We start from the raw sequence: 22,299 nt of genomic DNA, 5'->3' as shown, positions 1-22,299 counted from the left end.
ATCATTTTCTTGTCATTGTTTTGATTCTTTCAGGATCAGTGCAGACATGGATTCTGTAAATCTATCCAATGAGTTGTTTTTAGCCAGTGTAAAATGAAATAAATAGATACTGTTGGTTGTTTTTTTCTCTCTCTAAGCAGGAACTCAATGCAATATATCTAATGTTCATATTGAGTCTTCTTCATATTGAATTCTCATCACACTGAATTTATATAGAACTGATTCTTTTTGTACTCAAAGGTATCTGCGTAGCATTAACTTCAAGAGAAAATTGTTACCTCCACTGCAGTGGCCCTATTGTGTAAGGTATTGCAGTGCATGCTTCTTTTCACCAGGTTTTTCTGGTGGCACCTGCAGTATTTGGCACAACAGACAACAAAGAGAAAAGAGACAGAATATGCATTTTGATTGTCTTTCCTTTTGTGAGTATAAGTACTCTCTGTAAAGAGCATTTATAAGGAGCTATTTTGCTTTCATTTCATTTTGTAAGATTTTTTGATGAATCAGTTCACAAAGAAAGCAAGGATAGACCTTTAAAATTGTGTTCATGTTAGAATCTAACTTTATATTAAGCTCTTTTTAGGCTCTGACAGTGTTTATTTCATTCCTGCTTTACAGCTTGAATTGGAAATGCTGAAATACCGTAAAACAGGCTTGGACAAATTTGATAGATTCATATCCAGACCTAGAGCTACAGTACGCTCTTGACTGTAAACATGCCTCTCACTCTCCCAAATTACTGCCCTTCTGTTTATGTACTGAAAAGGAGGACAATTCCTATTCTACATCTCATTAAAGACTTCATGCTCTGGCTTTCCACTTTCCCCTGTTCCCTTTATTTCGCATTGTCATATTGTTTGACATCTGTCTTCTGTTACACTCTGCTGTCCCGGCACTGATTGTTTCAACACCATCTTACTATGTCTCCTGTATATAAAGGGCTTTGTACACAGCATGTTCTGGTCAATATCTCTTAAAGGAAAAGCTCCCTCAGCACATTTATTTGAAATAAAGTTGGCAATGTTAAATATAGAGTGAAAAGTTTAATGCAAATGTATTTGTAATTCATGTCTTACAGCATATTATAAGAAAGAAAAACAAATACTTTTCCCTGTTCTGAATTCTTTAGAAGATTATCTGTTCAGAGTTTTGTTGGAATTGAAATATATCCATGCAACATGTCATTTCAATGAAGCAGGATTTTCTAATGGAATATGTTTCACTAAAAAAAAAAAAAATAATTTCCTCTAACTGTGACTGAATAGAAAACCCTGCTAAATCTAGTTTATGTGCTAGCATTATACCAGTCAAGTGGGTCAAGAGCATAGGTCATGCAATCTTAAATGTATGTTGAATCAAGTTGGATTTTTATAACAATTTTCTTAGCTATAGTTTTAATTGAAGTAGTAGACAAAACAGATTGAAAATCATTTTGCCTGATATCCTTAAGGTTGGAGGATATTCTGCTAATGCTTCTGCTGTAAGTGTTATGGGAAATATTAACAAGCTGAGGGTTACCTCCACTTGTTTATGAAGGGACATTTTTTATACAAAATCAATGTTACATTTCCTGCCTAGGTATGCACACGTGCTTCTCTACCACAAAATATTCTAGTGGCCTGCTTTCTTCCATCCAGGACTGCTTTTCATTTTTCCTAAATGAAGCACTTCCAATTCAATCTTTACTACTCTGGGGATCACAGAAATACTGGATGCCATCCCAAATAAATATTGACAACTAACCAAATTCTGCATTATTGAAACTGAAAATTCTAGAGAAATAGTTGTTTGTTTGTTTTTTTTAATCTGACCTGGACCACTTCTGAAGATTTATGAAAAATTATTAAGAAAAATAATGCTAATAATCATAATCCAAGGTGAAATGGTTAGTGACCTGTTCCACCACTCAAGACATACACAAATCTATGGGGCTGGATGGAATCCAGCGAAGGGTGATGAGGGAGCAGATGGAAGTGCTCACCAACCCACCACCAATCATTTATCAGCAGTCCTGGGTAACTGCGGAGGTCCCAGTTGACTGGAGCTTAGCAAATCATAGAATCATAGAATGGCTTAGGTTGGAAAAGACCTTTAAGATCATCAAGTCCGACCAATAACTTGGCACTGCTAAGTCCACCAATAAACCATGTCCCTAAGCACCACATCTACATGTCTTTTAAATACCTTCAGGGATGGAGACTCAACCACTTCCCTGGGCAGCCTGTTCCAATGCTTGATAACCCTTTTGGTGAAGAAATATTTCCTAATATCAAACCTAAACCTCCCCTGGGACAACTTGAGGCCATTTCCTCTCATCCTATTTCTTGTTACTTGGGAGAAGAGACCAACCCCCACCTCGCTAGTTGTAGAGAGCAATAAGGTCTCCCTTCAGCCTCCTCCTCTGCAGGTTAAAAAGCCCCACTTTCCTCAGCCACTCCTCATAAGACTTGTTCTCTGGACCCTTCACCAGCTTTGTTGCTCTTCTTTCGAGTGCCAGGACCATCTGGGGAACTACAGGCCTGTTAGCCTGACCTCAGTGCCAGGGAAGGTCATGGAGCAGATCATCTGGAGTGCCATCACACGGCACGTACAGGACAACCAGGGGATCAGGCCCAGTCAGCATGAGTTTATGAAAGGCAGGTCCTGCTTGATTAACCTGATCTTCTATGACAAGGTGACCTGCTTAGTGGATGAGGGATAGGCTATGGGTGTTGTTTACCTGGACTTTACTAAAGCCTTTGACACCATTTCCCACAGCATTCTCCTGGAGAAACTGGCTTGGATGGGCGTATTCTTTCCTCAGTAAAAAACTGGCTGGAGGGCCAGGCCCAAAGAGTTGTGGTGAATGGAGTTAAGTCCAGTTGGCGGCCAGTCACAAGTGGTGTTCCCCAGGGCTCAGTACTGGGGCCAGTTCCGTTTAATATCTTTATCAATGATCTGGACAAGGGGATTGAGTGCACCCTCAGTAAGGTTGCAGATGACACCAAATTGGGTGGAAGTGTTCATCTGCTGGAGGGTAGGAAGGCCCTACAGAGGGACCTGGACAGGCTGGATTGATGGGCCGAGGCCAACTGTATGAGGTTCAACAAGGCTCAGTGCTGGGTCCTGCACTTGGGTCACAACAACCCCATGCAACGCTACAGGCTGGGGGAGGAGTGGCCGGAGAGCTGTCTGGCGGAAAAGGACCTAGGGGTGTTGGTTGACAGCCGCCTGAACATGAGCCAGCAGTGTGCTCAGATGGCTGAGAAGGCCAATGGCATCCTGGCTTGTATCAGGAATAGTGTGGCCAGCAGGACCAGGGAGGTGATCGTTCCCCTGTACCTGGCACTGGTGAGGCTGCACCTCGAGTACTGTGTTCAGTTTTGGGCCCCTCACTACAAGAAAGACATCGAGGTGCTGGAGCGTGTCCAAAGAAGGGCAATGAAGCTGGTGAAGGGTCTGGAGCACAAGTCTTATGACTTAAGAGGAGCGGCTGAGGGAGCTGGGGCTGTTTAGCCTGGAGAAAATAAGGCTGAGGGGAGACCTTATTGGTCTCTACAACTACCTGAAAGGAGGTTGTAGTGAGGTGGGGGTCGGTCTCTTCCCCCTAGTAACAAGTGATAGGACGAGAGGAAACAGCCTCAAGTGGTACCAGAGGAGGTTTAGGTTGGATATTAGGAAAAATTTCTTCACCGGAAGGGTAGTCAGGCACTGGAACAGGCTGCCCAGGGAAGTGGTTGAGTCTCCATCCCTGAAGGTATTTAAAAGACATGTAGATGTGGTGCTGAGGGACATGATTTATTGGTGGACTTAGCAGTGCTAGGTTAATGGTTGGACTCATTGATCTTAAAGGTCTTTTCCAACCTAAATGTCTATGATTCTAATTATATTTAGTTACACATAAATTCATTGATGTGAAGTTTTTTAAAAAACTGTTTTGAGAAATGCTTAGAAAGCCATAAACAGAACAAGATGAAAGACTCCACTCTAGAGTTCCTATATTGGTACCACACCTGCTGGTCTTATGTGTTACACAGATCTCACAGAGAGTACTAGATGCTTCTACATAAAGTGTAAGAACCTGAAGACTCCCTTTGAAAATTAGAGATCCTTACAACACATCTTGAAATACCCTACCCATTTGTATATATACTATGGAGAGTTAGACTAGCTTATGGTATAAGAAGCCAGCAAAACCCCTTAATTTCATGCCAGACAGTATAATGCAGGGGACTGTAAAGACAGTTGGATTGATTATTCCTTCAAGTGGAGGTAAGCAACAGCCAGAAGATGTTTACTTCATGGCAGCATTACTGAGATTTCACATAGTATGACCCCGACATGTAACTGTTGCACTTTTGGCGTTTGGGTTGCCAGTAGAACAGCTGAGGGAATGGCAAACATGTCAGTGCTAACCCTTGTTGTAAGGGATAATTGGTTCTCGAAAAGTTTACAGGTAGCATTTGGGGTTTTTAAAATTTATTTCTTCATTCTCTGCTTGACAACCTAATGTCACATGCATAAAATGGTGACCACTGCCATCAGCTACCAATACCTGTGCTTTCTATAGTCTGTCCTATCCTTTTGGTTAAGGTAAAATGCTATTAGTTTGATATATGTTCGACACTCTGCTTACTGTTTAAGTATTTACCCTGTCTTTTCCCCTTGTTATCTTCCTTTCTTTTTATATGCTCAGCCCCTAACCATTTGGAAGAAGAAAGGTAGAAACGGGGAAAGGGGAGAGGAATGTATCTTAGAACAAAAATCTATTTATTGTAAACTGAGAATTTGGTAGTCATACTCCAAAGGGCACACTGAGGTTTACTAATGATGTGGTGAATGAATATATGAAGTCAGTGGAAGTTTGGGGTTTTTACAACCTCATCAATAAAATATCATCATGGCCTTTCTTTGCAATAAAATATTTGTAAAGCTTTTTATATAAACGCATCCTGGAAAGGCTTTTATGTCAATATTAATCATAGAAAGGTTTTAATATCAGCATAACTTTTAAAGGCTGTTAAAAACTGTAAATCCTTTATCAATGTGGTTTCTAAATTTACTCTGAGCTGTACAGCAGTGCTATCAAAGTAGAAGCAGCGGGCACATCTGAAAGGGCAAATCACCACACACAAAAGGAGTCACTGCTCAAAATGCTTGAAAATTGACCTGATCAGCAATAAATGGCATTTTAAAAACAGATAGTGTTCCAGTGCAACCCGTGCGTTGCAAGCTGGCCTGCTTCCCGTTTGGGTTCCTGAATTGGTAGTTTTGCTCTTCCACTGCAGCTCATAGTAAGAAAAAACCACTGGCTCAGCAGCACTGTGTATCTTTCATGATTCCCCTCTATTTTTGCAAAAATATAATTTCTTGGGTTTTGGGGTTTTGGGTTTTTTTTCATTGCAGAATATTTATTTTGTACATTCTTCGGATAAAGGATGTTTGCAAACGAACAAATGCACCACAAGCATGGACTAAATAATATTTCTGTTCCCTCATTTCTACATCCTTAACTCCTGTTACACCTGCTCGTGCTGTGAAGTGACATTCAGCATACTGATCTTCTTCACTTCCCTCCGGTCTTTCCAATAACAAAATGAATAAAGAAACAAACCAAAACAGCATGATATCTGCAATGACAAAGTATTGTTTGTTGTTTCTCTTGCCTTACAGGATCCGAGTAGATGAAATGTCTAGGTTTTCAGAGACTTCTGCTCTAAAGACTGCTCAACATCTGGTGTAGCATAGAGGCGGATAGGGTACTGGATCAGGAGGAGGTGAGATAGCTTCAAATATAGGGAAAAGGCTCAGACTTTAATGCTAGAAGAGGGAAGCAATAAGAAAGGATGGAGAGGCCATGGTGGTACCACAGAAAAGGACAGGAAAAAAGGAGGTTGTGATGACTGAGCAGAATGCATTAATAGATATAAGAAGAGACATGTTTTATTCTTGGATGATGGGTTCAAAGCTGACGCTCACCTTCTACCTCTCATACATCCTAAAACCTTTCTGCAAATATAGTATCTGCAAGGTTTTGACAACCTCAGCGCTACAGATATTTAACAAATGCCTTTCTGGGATCAGATAATTATCATTTGAGTGCCTATTTGAGGCTCAGTATGAATAGGACCTCCTGTGGCAGTGCGGCTCCTTTGAACTCAAACACAGGGTTGCCATGACATCCTAGTTCGAAAGAGAAAAGATTGTTCAGTGCAGCTCTGATCCTCTCCCTCTGAATTCTAAAGCTAAATTTGAATAATACCTTTGAGTTGGATAAGAAAGTGTTTTTCTTTATTGATAAGCTACACAAATATTTATTAACTGTAGAACAGAACTTAATTTACCTAATGCTTAATTTACCAAAGAGTTAAATTAGAAAAACCTTAAGTTCATTTAAGGACATCAAGAGGCAAAGAATATAGATTTCTGACCATGTCCTTTAGTCATGATCTGTTGAAAATAGTATAGTGTCTTTTAAAAACTAGTTGAGTTTCAAACTTCAACTACAAATAGAACGGTATGTATTCATCCTTAGTTCTGATTTTAATTTCTCTTGATGATTTTTTCTTTTGCCTTTGGCTACTAGACTCCAGAGGCTTACAGTGTCCAGCTTGTCTTTCTCTATGAAGGCAGTTTTACACTGTAACCTAATTATTTCTCAATTTTTATCTATTTTTATTTTGTAATAAGCCACATGTACTGAGTTTTCTTACACTGTACTTTCCTATACAAAATATTTCTTGCCAACCCAGAAAACGTGTTTTAAACCTTTATCTGATACCTTCTCAGTTTTCTGTCATTTTAGTTGGAAGAGTAAGCAACAAAATAATAGCCAAAATTACCTTTACTGGTATTGCATTGGCGTAAAAATACCTCCTTATTTAACCTGTTTACCTGGACTTCTGCAAAGTGTTCAGCACTGTTTCCCACAGCCTTCCCTGAACAAACTGGAAAGATAGATACAGATTGGATTGATGGTCTGTGAGGTGCGTAGGAAATTGGCTAACAGGTCACACCCGGAGGGTGATAATCAATGGTTTTTACTCAAGTTGGCAACCTGTCACAAGTGGAGTCCCCCAGGGATCAATACTGGCCCCCACACTGTTCAACATCTTCATAAATGATCTGGATGGTGGGATTGAAAGCACCCTCACCAAATTTGCTGATGATACCAAACTGGGTGGTGAGGTGAATACATGAGAAGGGCGAGCCATCTTACAGAGAGACCTGGGCAGGCTGGAAGGGTGAGCTGGCAAGAACAGTATGGAGTTTAACAAAGACAAGTGCAAAGTCCTGCACCTGGGACAAAATAACCAAAAAGACCACTGCAGGCTAGTTGTGTGTGGCTGGGGAGCAGCCTTGCTGAAATGTACCTGGAGGTCCCGGTGGACAGCAAGGTAAACATGAGTCAGCAGTGCCCTGCTGCAGCAACAAAGACAAGTTGGATCCTGGGCTGCATCTGCCCAGGAATCATATTCCTTTTAAAATGACTCCATATGCTCTAGTTTGCTGTTGTTTAATTTGCTTTTTTTTCAGGGGTATACATTTTTGTTGCATATATATATATCTAAAAGCAATATTGTTAATAAAATTTAAAATTAACATACTCCATCTATACTACAATAATGCTACTTACAGAAGGAATATGAAACAGAGATGACTATCATGGTAAATCAGGTTTAGTTGATCAGAATTCAAGATCAAAATATTATTCTAAAATAACATACTTGATTTGATACTCTGTTCAGTGCTTATGTAGGCACACTAGAGAAAGATCTTTATAATAATCTGCAACTGCCAAACCCAAAAGGAATTTGAAAAATTTTTGAGCAATATTTACCTGTCCCTTAAGTATTATCTCACTACTTAAATTCCTACCAATAAACGTGTGGATGAAAAGGATGAAAAGCTTTTTTGCAGCTCTTTGCAGCATAGGCAATTTACCAAAAGTTTACCCAGACACAGAAAACATATAGATACACACTATGGAAGTGGCCCCCAGGGAGTCCTACTGATGTTAGAGACACTTACAAGTGCAAGGATCTGGCAGAATTGCTTCCAGATCTGGAGTTCAGCTTGTAGGTTTTATAGGTAATGACTTGGTAAAATATATCTTAGTTATTTTATTGCTATTTCTTTTAAGCAAATGGTAAAATTGTGAGTTATAAAAAGATGATGAAACATTTGTATTTAAGTTAATGTTAAAGATCACAAGCAATAAGTGCTTGAAAACTCTATCAGTTATCATTATCCATTACTTCTGTGCCTTAGTGCAGCACAATATGTATTATGCATACCTGCTGGTCAGAGGAACTTTTTCTTCATATGATTTTGGGTGTTGTAAACAGTATGAACAAGTTACAATCTTCTCATAAGGCAAACAAAATAAAATTGCAGTGATTTTTTGTCAAGGCTCACAGGCGTTTCCAAAATGCAACATGATTTCAAGGTTAACTGTCATTCCCGCCCCCCGATTCCTTACATTTAAAATTAGTAAGTATGGATTACCAGTCAGCATGAGACTATATGAGGTAAGGAAGTATAATGACATGATGTAAATTTTTCCATTAATAGTCTCAGCATAAATAGTGACTCTAATGGTGGTTTTCTTTGAGTTTAGTACTATTGCTGTGATGCAGCTGAGGGGCAGCAGCTGTCAGGAATTCTGGGAACTGTGGAGATTTGGCAGTGTAACTAAAGAAATGCTTTCCCCCAGTATCATTGCAGGGGAGCTGTGCAAACCTTCTCAGAGGGAGGCTGTACTATTTTTGCTCAGCACAGCACTCTGAAAATTTGTAAGATGCAAGGCATCTCACACCATATATAAACCGTGAATTGCATTTGAAAATACTTTTTTTTCTGTGAAATTCAGCATTTTGAACATTTTCTTGGTAGCTACCACTATATTCTTTTGTTGAACTGAGATTTTGACAGCCTTCCTGTGAATGAGTGTCTAAATAGCGGCACAGGCAAATGAGGGAAGAGAACATGTAGACTGGGAAATGACAGAGTATTGCAGGTTGAAATCTACCGCCTGAAAGAGTGTAAGAGCCGTCCTGTTATGTACAGCGACTGATAGTCACAGTAGTGGAAACTTGGATAGCCACTACTGTCTTCATTTTCCATTAGTAATTCATACTGTGTGTTTAGCAGCTCTCTCCAGCCTCTTGCTGACCATTCTAAATGGAATGATCTAGCTGGCATCTTACCTCTACCTCTCTCCTTCACCCTGCGTCCTGAGTAGGGTCTAGGAAGTCTTCCCTCTTCAAATGATGTCTTGTACAGGTAAGAGCTGGGGATAAGTTAGGAAAAAAGGAATAGGAACAAAGAGTTGTGGACTGAGAGTTTTGTGGGACCCAACAGTTTATTTTAGAGATTGAGTAATTAGGTCTGAGAATTGGGAGGGAAGATCTTAGAAGAGAAATAAATTGTTATGATAGGGACAGTGTCAAGGACATTCAAGGTAAATATGCAGGTCTGGGAAGGGATCCAAGAATGCTTTGCTCAAGGGAAGATCTAGGGAGTAGAGCAGGTTGGTGTTCCGGGGAGGGACAGGAATCCAGACCAGTGATGAATTTCATCACTGTCCCGATCTGATTTTGGGCTCGGGGAAGGTTTGTCGTGATCCCAAGAGTGACATTAAGACACAAACGAGGTCAAATGCCGCCGCCTTTGGTCACTTTATTGAACGTGTGTAAGTGGAAAAAGAGTGATAGGAAAGGCAGGAAATATTAGGAGGAAACTAAGCAAGCATTCGGAGAGATAAGCAGAGGATAGTCACCACCATGGATCCAGCGGTGTCCCATTGGTCCGTAGTCACGTCTGCAGTGGTGGGTGCGCGCACACACGCACCACGGTTTGGCTTCACACTCCTTTTATAGAGGGTCGGAAGGGGGCGGGGGCGGAGTTCTGTTGGCGGGAGTCGGTACCTGGGCTCTGGCACGTTCGGCACGTACTCACCGTCCGGCACATGCGTGCACCTTTCGTGCGCTGTCCACGCGCCTTGGGACTCGTCTTTTACGCAATCCCCCTCCCCATGTGACAAGTTGCCAGCCAGGTCCAGGTGTCTCTGCGACCGCTCTGTCGGTGTCCGACAGGTATCAGAACCTTCCGCTACCACCGCAGGCTCACACAAGCTTTACCAAGCAAGCTTTGAGACAATTGTCTTAATAGTCAGTCTCTCACAACCACAGATTAGTTATGTGCCTATGATGAGGCCTGCTATTTGTGCTGAATTGCAGAGGTATGGTGTTGAACGTTTTTTGAAAGATTCCTACATTTTCAGATGGAAATTATGGTCTAAGAAACCCTGTAGGAAGGGTCTCAGTATTGTCTGGCAAACAGCATTCACTCAGTGGATAGCAGAATTATTTGTCGTAAAGAAAAGAACTGACAGAAAAGTTCAGGTAAATACTATTCCCCAGGGAAAAATAGGATGACCAGCAGGCAGAGGGGCTACAATAAGGACTGCCTGTTATGCAAAAAAGTCGTATGTCCTCTTACCCTGACAAATTTTTTTTTTTTTTTTTTTAGGATTCACAGTATTATAAAGTAGGGGCAAGCACATGTAAAAAGAGGTATCTTGGGAAAGAAGAGAGGAGGGAGTTGAACAAGTGGAAGAAGTAATAATGGTCTTCAGAACACACTAGTCCTTAAATGGCACAGAGAAAGCAAGCAGACTGTAACAGCTCTTGAGACAGTTTGGGATGTTAGTAAGATACTGTGGCTTCTAGGACCTCATTTACCAGCAGCACATCCTTTGTGATGTGTCATCTGAATACTGAAACAAATGGCTGGATGGGATACATGCAAAGCTCCAGAGTGAACCTCCTTACAGTCTTCCTATAGGTTTGACTGTGCTCAACAACACGACAGTCATAGATAATCCTCTGGGATGACTGGGATTATGACATGAATGTGTGTCAATGTCTGATTTAACGATTTTCTAGAAACCACTGCTAAGTCATGACTAAAATGGTAGTCTCAGGAAGGTACTTACTAAAACTGCATAATTCTTTGTCAAAAGAATAACAAAGGATCCCATATACTTTAATACCTCAGGTAGATGAAAGAGCCTGGCCCACTCAAATAATGATGCTGAATGGGAAATGCAGTATACACAAGCCACCTCCATATTCATACCACTGTAGCCTTAAACCATGCTACTGTAATCTTGCTGGAATTCACTCCTTATTACAGTTGCTAGATGCCCTTTTAACTTCTTTTTAAGGCTTGGTTTAAGATATACCTACTGAAGTAATCACCTCTTAATTTTATTTTACTCCAGCACTTCCTTTGCATGTTGCAAAGCTTAGTATTATGTATTTCTGCTGAAGTAATTGATCTCTCCTCCACACTCCCTGTGCCCCCCCTCCCCCAGCCATTTGGCCCCTCATGCTCTAACTTCTCCTTTCTAGAATCATTGGGTTTTGCTTACTGCCTTTGTGTGGCAGGTTACGTGGTAGCACAGGAGGCCTCTTAGTTATACCACAGGAAAAACATTAAATTTGTAAACCACCATACATACCAGCGACTTACAAATTTCTAAACCTTACGGAAGAGTTCACCATATAGCATCTGTTAATGTCAGTGGAAATAAGGAAACCAAATACTTCACTGGCTTTGAACAACCTTTCTTATGTTTTAATTCAAGTTAGTTTGTGTGGGTTTTTTACTAGTTTTTCAAAGAGCCAAATTCAATAGAGAAAAGTAACAGTTAAAGGTATTGCAGAATACTCTAAGGCCATCACAGAAATACAGATGCACTTAAGTTCTTTCTGTTTGGAATAAACCTCTTAATCATTGCTCATGTAACATTGCCCCTGCATTCTCTTAACTGGAGACTATTCAGGAAAACTTTGTTTACTTCAGTTTTCTAGAGCATCTCATTGTATTATAAGGATGAAGTAAAGTCCAATACTTTACTAGATGTACATAATTTACTTTTTTTATCAAGTATAATATGAGTGTGATTACATGAAGAGTTACATGCCCTTCAGCCTTTATTGTAAGTTTTGTTTACTCACTACACATTTTGAGTTGTTCAACTCTAGATTATTTCCTAACAGTCACCAACTTAGAGTTTGTTCCATACGCTCATGAAAATTTTTGGTTCTTGTAATTTCCCTTTGTGTAAGGCTTCTTAAATTGCATTTATTTCTATGATGTTAATCGTTCTAGCTTAATATATGCTTCTGAAGGTCTGTAGGTGCTGTACAAACACATGCAACATTTCTGTTGGATAAGTAACTGTCTCTAGGGACTCCTCAAAAAGGACAAATAAAGAACTCCGTGTTATACTAGATTGGTATCTACAAACCATCCCTCTTTAATGAAAATATTAGTCGTTGCAAGTCATAGCTTCTTCATAAATAACCCCTAGAAAGTAACCCCTAACGTGACCTTTTTTTCAGAGGCACTGATTACCTAAAACTTCTCATTGCTGTCTGTTGTCTATAATGTAACTACTTCTCATCTGTGATAATACTAAAGATTTGAATATCCATGGTATTGACACTAGTATAGATATGGGCATAGTCATATCTACTGTGCAATGTAGCTCTTGCCATAAAGAGTGACACCAGTGAGAACAATGTTCTGATTTGTTAAGGTACCTATTACTTTCCATAAACATAAAATACTACAAATGCTGCAAGACAACGATTTACACAAAAAGTGATAGCTCAAAATGGCACATAAATAAATTTTTTTGTCTAAATATTTTGCACTAATTATGCAAACAGAATTGAGGAAAAAAACAGTTACATAATACTCAGATATAGATTATTTAAAATTATTATTTTTAAAGTGTACAAATATATATGTATAATCACCTCTTAATTTTATTTGCTCCAGTACTTCCTTTGCATGTTACAAAGCTTAGCATTATGTCACAAATATTTTAAAAATTGAGGTCATCAACTGTATTGGAGGTCAGAAGTGATACATCTAATACTTATGTCCAAGTTTTGCAGTAGAACACTTCCAAGTGGCATCTGTTTCTCCAAAGATATGATCTTTTAAATGATTTTGAAAAAAACCACACCACCAAAAAAACCCCAACAAACGCACCTTTCTAAAAGATTTAATTGACCAGTAATTAAGACACAAGCAACTGCTTATCTCAAGAGAAGGAAAACTTTGGGGGGCTCTCACCCTAGTACAAAAAAGCAACTACTTTTTTGTGTTATCAGTCACTGAGGTCAATGTATTAATTCTGTAGTGTTCTCAATGTGCAAGGCAGTTTACAAGAAATCATAAGAAAAGGGCACAGTTGGTCTCCATTGTTCTTCAAAGGCAATGCGAAAAAAGAGCACAGTTTTTCCCTTTTTGTGGAGGTTGTCCAGAGGTTGTCATGCCTAGAAATTCCTCAAAAAAATCCCAGCCAACCTACCAAAAAAACACACCACCAAAGCCCTGGGCAGTGACCGCACACTGTCACTGTGACCCAATCTCAAATGGGCCTATGTGAATATTTCAGACTTCACTTAGACTCACCTTCGCTCCTGAGAACCAGCATGAAGCCTATGGACAATTAATACTGTACTTGGATAGCAAAATAGAATTTCAGTGGATCACACACTAGTAATGCAGTCACTCTGTAATCTCCAACTTTACTGACAGTTTGTTCTAAGAGATTATACTAAATATGGATGCTGGTAGCTAGAGTGTCTGTGGACTTACTGTAAATTAAACTAGTTGGTAAGCCTATCTGCAAAAGCAAAGGAAAAAGGGAATTAGCTGCCAACATTTTACACTAGGAAAAGTAATTTTCCTTTTTAAAAAATTACTAAAATGCCTTCTAGTTTTTGTGTTGTAGTTGTCAAACATGCAGAAATAAACCTGTTATATTCCTATTGTGCACTATCCATCCTTAATATTTTTTAAAAGGTTATGAATCAGTCTTTTGTGGTTAATAATATTGGTTGTTTCATTGTATGTTTCAGTTTGTTAGTGTCTGTCCGTTGTCTATTGTCTTATGCTTTAATTGTAACAGCTTTAGCATAAAGAGTCTTTTGAACTCTTTAAGAGTTTGGCTTATAGGTAGGGCTTCTATATGCAACTTTTAAAACACTAACAGTTCTAATCATTTTAAGGAAAGGAAGGCTCCTGAAGTCTGGCCTTTGCCACCTTAGTCAAATATTCCAATCTGGGATATACCATGTTGCCAAACATGCTCTGTCTCTTGGAAGCTCTTCTTTCTATCTTACTGAAATAACTGCAGCAAAGAAATTAACCTAAGTTAAATTAAACTCAAAAGCCCACGCTGTGATATTTTATGACTATCCTTTTTTGTTTCTCAGGTAGATCAATCAATATTTTTTTAAAAAATCATAATACCCCATTTAGAAAATATATATTATGGCATATATATTAAAGAAAAATATTCAGGTAGAAATTCAGTATATTTTTTCCATACTTCAAATTCCAGAATATAAGGATCATTAGATGATGAATTACAAACACCTAGTTATTCTGTTCGCACGTATATGCGCACACATGCACACACAAAAGGAAAGCTGAAGTACCAGACGTGGATAGGTTGATTTTTCCTTTGTTGCACTGGAATTATTAAATCATTGCAGAACTAAAAGACTGTGTTAATTTGAAGGGGTAAGGAGTCAGCTGAGGCAGTTGATTTAATACTTGTCAGTACAATTGTTCTTCTTTTGACGGCACAGTTTTTATTCATTTAGTATTTTTACTATGTTAAGGTCATAATACCTTACTTGCTTGGCATATCTATAAAAGATTTTCAGGAACCATAATTTAGTTTTTATTTCTGCTGTTTGTATTGAACATTACACCTTCTAAGTCTTTTTTTGCCCCATATGTACCTGAGTGTCACTAGTGTGATTTTTCCTAATTCTCAAATCCCTCTTCTCGCCATGTATCTGATATATGAAAAACCTTTGAATTCTTTTATAATTTCAAACTCTGAAATATTTTTCCCTCCATTCATAAATACTGAGGAAGTTTTATTAAGGAAAAACATCTATGAAAAATGGCTTACAAGGATTACTTCTTCATAGTAGATGGAGTTCCATGATAAAAACGTAGCCTCCAAGGCTAAAAAATCCTAGACTTTGTGTACTAATAACAATGACTTATTTTCTCCTCAATTTATTTCTTCATTTCAAGCAATAGGAAAAGAACAATAGTAGTGAATGCAGTAAATATAAAATTCAGATTAGGAAAGCAAAGTTAGGTATTCACTCTCAGACCTAGCTCACAACATTAATGCCTCAAAAAGATGTCCTCCTTAGTAAATTGTTTATGTGTTCAAAGTAGTATAATTACAAACATTCCCTGAAGTGCATTTATTTTCTTCAGATGAATTCCTTTTAGCAGCAACTGAGGACGCTTGCAGGTCCTCAGATGTAGTTCCTTTTGGATTGGGAATGGCTTCCTGGAAGCTACATACTTGTGGCTTCAATATGAAAAGCAGTGCTGCAAATAAATTGTGCTTCCTCTCCCTTTGTACCCATAGTTAATACATATTTCAGTATTTGCTACTAAGCATCTGAGTATATGAATCAGTGAAATGAACGGGGCAGCTAATACAAGCTTTATTTAAGACTTACTGCATATTGGCAGAGACATTTCTCCATCAGTTTTCTGAACCATAACTAATGTGAAGTAATTTAACAAAAAAAAAAAAACAAACCAAAAAAACAAAAAAAAACCCCAAACAAAAACAAAAAACAACTTTAGATTCTTGAGAACAGGATACCAGTGCCTGGAAGATGCAGAAAGATTGTGTTCTTAAGTGCTAATCTAAGTCCAAAATCATAGAATTTCTGTCAAGAGATCCATAATACTGGAGAAGGGGTTCCATATTGATCATTAACTATATATTATATCAGTCCTTCTTTATTTTTTCCCTTGAAACAGACCATTAGAATAGAGAAATTATACAGATTATTTTACAACAAAGTATCAGCAGTGTGACACTGAAAATATGTTGGATTTAACCTCATGGTATTAAGCTTTGATTTGAGAGGTGCACTTTGAACGAGTTCAAGAAGTTAAAGAAGCTTTCTAAATTAGTCAGATTGAAAGCTGTTAATGCTCGAAATCTTTTCATGTGGACAAAGAGGAAACACATTATATATAAAACCAATAATTTATTGTTAGCGTAATAGAAATCTTAACATTCTAATCTAAGACTTGTTATTAGTCAAGGTCTAATTATTTTGGAAAGAAAAAGAATACCTGTATGCAGAAAAATGTTTAATAATAATAATAGTTAAGTAAGAATTGTTATACATATACTTCCTGGTTTGTATCCCTTTTCTTCATTGTATGCTCACCCTTCCATGACCCTTCTGGGTTTAAGATCGATGGCTTCATTCTGGTGTTGGTGGTGGCCTGTTACAGTAAGTCATCAGCATCTGGGGTCCTCATGGGGAGGAATCTAAAGCTGATGCTTTCTTCTACTTCTTCCTTGCTCCTTCCTCCTTTTTTCTTACATGCCTTAGATTTGTCTGGGTCCATTCTTACATGTTTTCTAACATGCTTTTTAAACTTTGAAGGGAAGGGAAGGGCTCACCTTCACTGAGCCAGCCTTTCATAAGGGAGGGATCTCAGTGTGCCCTGAAGCAGGGCTGGGCTTCACCCATGACTCCACCATCTCCAGCTTTGTCAGCCTCACTTTGTGGGCTTGGGACTGCACCCTGCTCCTGCAGGACCTGGGGGTCCCACACCATGGCCTGGACTGCTGCTCAGGTCTCCTCAGCAACTCCAGTATTAGCAGTTAAGTTTGGTTTTTAATTCTTGATTTTCAGTCATATATGCCCCATTTCATCTACCCGCTTCTTGATATTGTATAACCTTTCTAACTCGTCGTAGAGCTGCAAATCCTTCTGGAATTCTTCCCTCTCCTACTCTAGTTTGATTCGCTTTGTTTCAGTTTCTAGTTTTTCATCTTTTGCCTGTGGATTCTGATTTTCCTCTTCATCTATTTGCTACTAAGCACCCTCCCCATACTCCTGCACAGTTTATGGCATTTTGGAAGAAAAATTGAAACTTGGTGGTTTTCTTAAATTTTGCAAGCTCTTACTCAGCTTGCTTGATACTTTTGCAAGACTCCAGATCCCAAAGGTTTGGTCCCCACTGGAAAACCAAGTTTCTCAACACTGTAATTTCTGCTGAAAAGGGGCTGTGTGTTAGGGGGAGCTGTTTATTCTGGGATTAGTATGATACAATTGTACTCTTAATTGTAGTGTTTTGTTTTGCTTTGATTTTACTTTCTTGGCTGTCTTATAAGTGTGTCTGGCTTTCTGTTCTTTCTAAAAAATCTGTCCCAAAATTAGAAAGCAAACAGCCAGGGGGGGAGGGAGGGAGGAGGAAGCAGGGAGAGTTTTCCAGAGGTCCTGTATAAATTTGGCCACAGAGATAGAGCTAGTTGGGATTTTATCTCCTCTTATAAAAAGATAAAGAGGTTTTTAGTTCCTCCAAGACATATTGGCCTTTCTATAAATTCAGCTCTGGCATGGATTTCCTCCCATCTCTAAATGTGAAATGCTTCTTCCCCCAGGACACAGGCAGAGAACACAATACTTCTGGGTTACTCTGTCTGAAAGCTTTTCATTTACTTTTTTCTTAGATTTTCAGCAAGTCCTTAGAAAGGTCTGCTTATATTCCATATAAATGAGTTATTTATTCTAAGAAAGACACTTCTCAGGACCATAGGAACGCACATTAATTGCATTCCTTGTCTTCTGTGTTTACCATAGTCTTTCACCCACAGAAGTTTGTACATAGGGAGTGCCCCCAGAGTAGTACAAGGGTAGACAGAGAATGGCTGTCCCCATTCTCTACCAATTAGTAACGTTCAATATCTTATTTATGGCCAAAGAGGTAACACACCTTTCACAGAAAGCAAATAATTTATTATAATATAGTCAAAAATCTTAATTGGCTACCACAAGACTCATTATTGGTCCAGATCTAATTATTACAGAGGAAAAAAAAAGGATATTTGTGGGCAGAAGACCTGCCACCAACAATTCAGTAAAAACTGTAATACCTATGCTTCTTGATCTTTACCCCTTTTCCTGGTGTTATGCTTACCCTTCTGCTGCCCCTCTTGGACCTAACTTTAGGTGGCTTCATTCTGGTGGTGGTGGTGGGATGTTACAGGGAGCCATCAGCATCTGGAGTTATTTGCAGGGAGGAATCTTGTGTTGAATCAGATCTGAATTTATGATATATGGTGCCTTTTATGGATGTTAGATATTATTTCTGTATTCTCTTTGTTACCCCTGCAGCCAGTTTGGTCAAGCTCCAGTCTGAATGAATTAACCTGACCACTGGAGAGTTTTTTATAGCTGTGAGGTCTCCAGTGTTCAGCCTGTGTCCCATCTCTTCTCATCCCATAGCAGTATTCCCTTGTGCTTCATCCTGTATCTCCTGGTATGAGGACACTCCTGGTATGAGCTCTCTGCTCTCATACCAGGCCTATATTTCTCTATACTGCAACATTATGTTAAAGTCATAAATACCTCATTCTAGAATAACTGCTTATTACTGTCATCTATATAAAGCTATGATCACACCATACAAACACGCACAAAAGTTAACAAATCACCCATAGCTACCTGGTCAATTGGAAAGAGGATAGTTACAGCTAAACTAAGCAAAACAAAACTGCAGGCAGGTTAAGAAAATTTCAGACAGAGCAAGCCTGACAAGTTTTGAGGCCTTGCAAAGTCAGTAGAAAACCTGTGGCCTGTTATTACTGATGGCAATACTATGTATTACAGGGCTTCAGGGTAACAAAGCTCAAGCTGAAGATACTTTAAAGAGTCTGTTTTGTTATAGATAATTGTAATTAGTCTACTGTATTGTCATCTAGTAGAGCATTCTATAAAGTATATTGACCTTGTTTTTAATGTATCTATGACAATGCCTGTATAATTAGGCTTTAAAACAGAAAATATATGTGTATATATGTCTTATCCTACTTTGAAGATATTTATGAATTGTTTCTATTCTGAATTAGATATCTGTGGTCTAATTACTTCCATACTGAAAAGAAGATAAAGTAATATTTTTTTTTTTTAATTGTGACATCAGTAATTTTACTAGTGTGTTTTCCATCCTGGTATATTCTATGGAAATATATTGAAGTAGGATGTTTGTGGAAATTTATGCTACATTTATCTAATGTTTTACCACCTACTAACAATGCCCATTTGGGATTGTATTTATTCTTCTTTGACTGTCTTCTAAAAAGAAAGACTCTTCCAAGTATCCCGAAACATTATTTCTGTAGGTAAATACTGGTGTATTAGTGTCTCAAAGAAGAAAGATGGTTCTGCTCTGCAAGAGGAGGCAAGCAGGGGGTTAAGGCTGACAACAGGACAGGCAGGGCAGTGGCCTTGCTGAAAGAACACAGTCCCACATAAAAGGTTTAGTGACAGTAATCATGGCAGTTGTGTGGCCAGACAACTGCTCAGCTGATACAAGGTGCTGTGGTGGGGAAAAGCACTCCTGCGAGACCCTGGCTTTTGCTCTCAGGCTCTGGGCATCCCCTCCCTGCAGGAAGTCAGTGATAGCGTTGGGTATCCACAGCCAGGGCAGGGTGAGGATGACTGGAAAGGTGAGTCATGCAGGATGGGGAAGGGCAAATAATCTCAGTGCCTGGGTGCCATAGTTTCTTTAAGGGGAATGGTCTCGCAGGTGATGGGCCCTCTGTGGTTCTTCTCCCATCTATGGCAATCACTGTGGTTAGGGTATGGGCTGGGGCTGGGTGGAACTCCTGGCTCTCTGGGCAAACCAAAAGGCCACAAAACTATGGGGCACCACCGCAACCAGTGAAGCAATGGTTTACATGGCGCACTTATCTGGGATGATGAAGGAAGGTGTGCTGTGAGGCACAGTTCTAGTGCCCACACCTCCAGCTGTGTCCCTTCCCAGCAGTCACAGCAGGGTTTGTTGGGCAGGTGGCCGTGTGATGGCCATTTATACCAGAATAAAAACACACTCACTCCCTATGCCTGTGCACTTGATCTCCAGGTGGGATGGAGAGCAGCCCCTACCTAAGTGGTACCTGCTCATTCATGGGTTTGGGTACACTCTCCCAATGTTCTGTCAGGCATGGCTGACAGCCGCCCTACACTCCTGCGCAGGCCAGCTCTGGACATCCCCTCTCTGTGGGCCAGAGCCAGCCCAGGAAGGCAGCCATATAGGCTGCAGCTCCCAAAGAGCAGCTTTAGGGCAATGAAGAGAGCACGGAGGTCTGGAGCATGGGAGCACTTGCAGGACTGGCTCCATGAGGGCTATCCATGAGAACTGGGACGTGATGGCCAAGTAACTTTTATCGGGAAGGCCCCTGGGGGGGGTCAGGCAAGGACATGGCAGGTGCCAGAGTGGGCCAGGTCAGGGGAGCCCATGGCCAAAGCAGAGCTGGGGCTGAGGGCTGGGGCTCTGAGGTGGCTTCTGAGTGTGGAGGGAGGCCCCCGCCAAGGTCTCTCCCAGCTCCCTCTCACTTGGTGCCTGCCCGACAGCTGCAGCCTGGGTCCCGCTGCGGCACCCAGCTGGGCTGTGGGTAGCACGGGGCGCAGGCCCCGAGGTGCAGGACCCAACACACGCTGAGCTTGCAGGGCCCTCTGGTGCGCTCGGGGCTCTGTCAGTTAGTTGGGAGAGGATAAACGATGATCAGTTGTAAGGGGAGAAATGTGTAAAATAAATTCACATGACAAAAGTGTTTGCAGAGATCCTGATTTTGATATAAGATGTTTACCTTGGTGGCAGGCAATTTTGAACATTAAGCTGTGTAAACTTTTTATCTCCTAACAATAATTAACTACTACAGTTTTTTCATAGCACTTAATCATAGGTTACTCCCTTTTTTCATGTTCATTTCAAACCTGAAAAATGTGTTTACTTCTGTAACAACTGTTATGTCATGTGAATCCTTCTGATATATGAAATGATACAGTACTATAGTGATTGTATTTCTTTTCATTTAATTATTAAAGAGATAACCATCTCCCAGTGTTAGTCTTATTTTTCCAAAGGAAGCACAGAAGCAACTTTTGCCATTAACCAGAAATTTTTAATAGATAGGTAGGTGGTTAGGGTGATTGCTGTAAAAAAACATAGGAGTTCAAAGAATGAATGTCTTATGTCTTCAACACTTTCAAATGATAAGAGAAATATAACCAATATTTAGCTTTTTAATGTGAAAGAGATTTTGTATTAATTCTTCTTCACCTTGCTCTTTATCCTATTTTTATTTCTTGCTTTTCACATTTCATTTCATACTGAGTGACATCTGAATCGAAGATAACTTACCATGTTAAAAGAGACTCTGAGTTGGAAAAAATGAATTCAAGTCATAGGCCAAATCTGTACAAACTTTTCAATTTAATTTTTTAAAATGTTTTAGACACATACTTTCACAGTAGATATTTTACGGTCTTCGCTTTGTAAGTAAGTGCTTGATCAAACCACTCAAGAATGTCCTTAATGTTTACATCCCAATACATTCTATATATTTCCTTAAGTACTTAAGAATAATAGCTGAACACATGCTGAACTATTGCAATGAAGTGAGATTTATCAATTTTCTAGGATCAATTTCTATCTGAAAACAAAAGCTGTGAGGTAGATTATTTTTAATCACTTTCCAAAGTTTTTCTGAAAAGGATGGAATATTTATTATTTAAATTTAGTGTATTTTTTGTGTGCTCTTTTTGGAAAAAAAAAAAAAAAGGTTGCACCTAAACATTACTTGAAAAAAAAGAGCACTATCTTAATTTTTCTTGCTATTAATATTTTTTTCTCCCTGTGATTGTAATACTGCAATCATCATGTATTTGTAATATGTCCCTTAGCTAGTTTGCTTAACATTGAAAAAATCCATTTCCAAGTTTCAAGGCATTTTTTATTATTGGAATCAAGCAATAGCATACAACAAGATTTGTATCTTATGTGAGACACAATGCAAGATCCAGTTTTCTGCATTGATGAATGGTGCCATAAGTGTTTCATAGTTTCAAGGAAACATATATGTCGTATGAAATCATACCCATCCTTTTGCAATCTTACTACTGCTGATAAAACTAGTTCAGATTAGTCAATTATCTCAGTATGTTCACCAGTAAAATTGCTGATATGAGGTGTTAGGAGAGATCTAATGGTTTAAAGCACTTTCAGCATCAACTGTGGCTTCAGCTAGAAAATGCGTTTTATTTCATCATCTCTGTTACGTGGAAAGCAAGCTAATACAATGAATTTGCCTTCATCTCCTTGACCTCTCTTGTATAGAAGAAAACAGGAAAAAATATTACCACTATAATTAGTTTTTGC

Source organism: Platalea leucorodia (assembly GCF_965183815.1).
Source record: "Platalea leucorodia genome assembly, chromosome: 1".
NCBI classification, from domain to species: domain Eukaryota; kingdom Metazoa; phylum Chordata; class Aves; order Pelecaniformes; family Threskiornithidae; genus Platalea; species Platalea leucorodia.
Note: the sequence above shows the minus strand (reverse complement) of the source record.